General features: G+C 40.4%; 1 non-coding gene across 1 annotated transcript; it reads right to left on the bottom strand.

The window, feature by feature from the left end:
* Positions 1-2053: 2053 nt before the first annotated feature.
* LOC141675861 (small nucleolar RNA R71) lies at positions 2054-2160 on the bottom strand. The gene has a single exon (XR_012556490.1). It is a non-coding gene; the product is annotated as a small nucleolar RNA R71 (small nucleolar RNA).
* Positions 2161-2445: the final 285 nt, after the last annotated feature.

The raw sequence follows: 2445 nt of genomic DNA, 5'->3' as shown, positions 1-2445 counted from the left end.
ATTTGATGCGTTTTTCTAGTGTTTATCCATTTCAGGGTATTAGTTGCATTTCGGGGGAGGAATCATCAAGAATAAGCCTTGGCATGTGTTCACTATTGCGAGAGGAAAGGAATGGGCAGATTACGGCGAAGAAACGGAGCAAACCTGGATTTTTTCCAGTAGAGGCCTGCGCGCCCGCGCAGCAATGCTGAGCGGCCGCGCAGCAACCTACGCGCCCGCGCAGCTATGCTGAGCGGCCGCGCAGGGTCGGGGAAAAAGATAAATAATTTTAGACTTCTACTTCTGTTTGGCTTCCAACTTCTATATAATCTGAGTTTTATGGTATTATTATATAGGTAGATTTGAGACGTTTTCACGGAGAGTATTAAGGGGATTATGTTTTAGATTGTGTTTTACGCAAGAAGCGAAGGAGATAAGGAAGAAGACCGATTTAGCACACCGCAACGAAGAGGAAGCATATATTCTTGTGATTCTTGTTTCGTTGTAACGTTGGATGCTAGTTTTCTTGCTTTGACTTATTTACTCTTGTGACGTACTCTGTTTTAATATAATTAGTTTAGTTATTGTTTTCTTGTGTTTGTTTATCATGATTTCATATGAACCCATGATGGCGATAAGTTCTATTATGGGCTAATCGTGATCATGGGGTTGCAACGGATTTATTATGGAATTCTTTAGTTAATTGTTTAATACTTTAGTGTGTGATGATTGCATGATATCTAGTATTGGTTGTGCGTATTCGTCTTATGTGCGTCGCGAACATATAAGATAGGGTGTTAATCTCTTGTGAAGCGACGGTGGATCTTGAGATTTAGAACTTGCCATGCTAGCATAGGTTCATGTACGTTGAGCATGATTAGTGGGTAATTCTAACAGTTTTATTTGCCCTATGTAATCAAAAAGGAATAACTTGAGCTTAAATCGTTGTGTTGTTAATTTCTGTAGACATTTAGGAACTCAACATAATTGATGACTATTCAACTTCTATCTTACTTGTGGATGCTTGGTAGAATGGTATTAGTACAATGAAAGTTGGCTTTTATCAGTTTCGTGTTATTCGATTAATATCATCATTGTCACATGCTAAAGGTAATAACAATGGCTATAGAAGGAAGTAATAATGAAGTTGTGATCTCATGAGTGTTTTATTATTGATAAATTGAAGTGTTAGTTAAGTGGTTAATTAAGTAGTTAATTATAGTTAATATTTAATCAACAATTTTAAGTGTTATTATCTTAACATTGAGAAGTAACCATACATTGGTTAGTGAGTTTAATTAGACAATAATTTAGTCTGAGTCTCTGAGGGAATGAACTAGAAAGTATTCTATATTACTTGCGAACGCGTATACTTGCATGAATATTAGCGCGTGTTTTCGCCCTAACAAGTTTCTGGCGCCGCTGCCGGGGACTCGGCGTATTTGTTTAGTTTATGTACTTACCATCATTGGTCATTAGGACTCAGTGATTAGGACGTTGTAGTTACTTACTCTTTTCGGTTGTGTTTCAGGTACTTTAGCAAGCGTTTATGCAAACTCGTTCTCGTGCTCGCAAGAGGACTTTAGATACAGCTGAGGAGACAGACGAAGTTCTTGATATTCCGGAGAAGTTAGATTTTGAGGATTCGGATTCAGGAACTGAGCAGAAAGAACCAGTAAGCATGGGAGATCGTATTGTTCAAGCTGATCCAGCTCTTATGGATTTTTCTCGGCCAAAAATTGATGACATTCAGTCAAGCATCCTTCATCCGGCTATTCAAGCTAACACCTTTGAAATCAAGCCAGGCACTATTCAGATGGTGCAGAATTCTGTTTCTTTTGGAGGAGCGGCAACTGAAGTCCCCAACATGCACATAAGGAATTTTGTCGAGATCTACAACACTTTTAAGTATAATGGCGTGACTGATGAGGCTATCAAGTTGAGGCTTTTCCCATTCTCACTGAGGGATAAGGCTAAAGACTGGTTACATTCTGAACCAGCTGGGTCCATCACTACGTGGCAAGATCTTGCGCAAAAGTTTCTGGTGAAGTTTTATCCAATGGCAAAGACTGCTGCTATGAGGAGTGCTCTTACTCAGTTTGCGCAGCAACCTACAGAATCTATGTGCGAGGCTTGGGAACGCTACAAGAAAATGTTGAGAAAATGTCCACATCATGGAATGCCGGATTGGATGGTGATAACTGGTTTCTATAATGGTTTGGGGGCCCAATCTCGGCCCATGCTCGATGCAGCAGCTGGAGGCGCCTTATGGGCTAAAAGCTATACTGAGGTGTATAATCTTATCGAGACGATGGCTGCAAATGAGCATCAAAACCCAACTCAGAGGATGACGTCAGGCAAGGTAGCAGGTATTCTGGAAGTTGATGCAGCCACCGCTATTGCAGCCCAGCTCCAAGCGCTATCAATGAAGGTTGATTCTTTGGCTACGTATGGAGTTAATCAAAT

The sequence above is a fragment of the Apium graveolens genome, chromosome 7 (assembly GCF_009905375.1).
Source record: "Apium graveolens cultivar Ventura chromosome 7, ASM990537v1, whole genome shotgun sequence".
NCBI lineage: Eukaryota > Viridiplantae > Streptophyta > Magnoliopsida > Apiales > Apiaceae > Apium > Apium graveolens.
The sequence above is the reverse complement of the archived record's forward strand: the minus strand, read 5'-3'. Positions and strand labels throughout refer to the sequence as shown.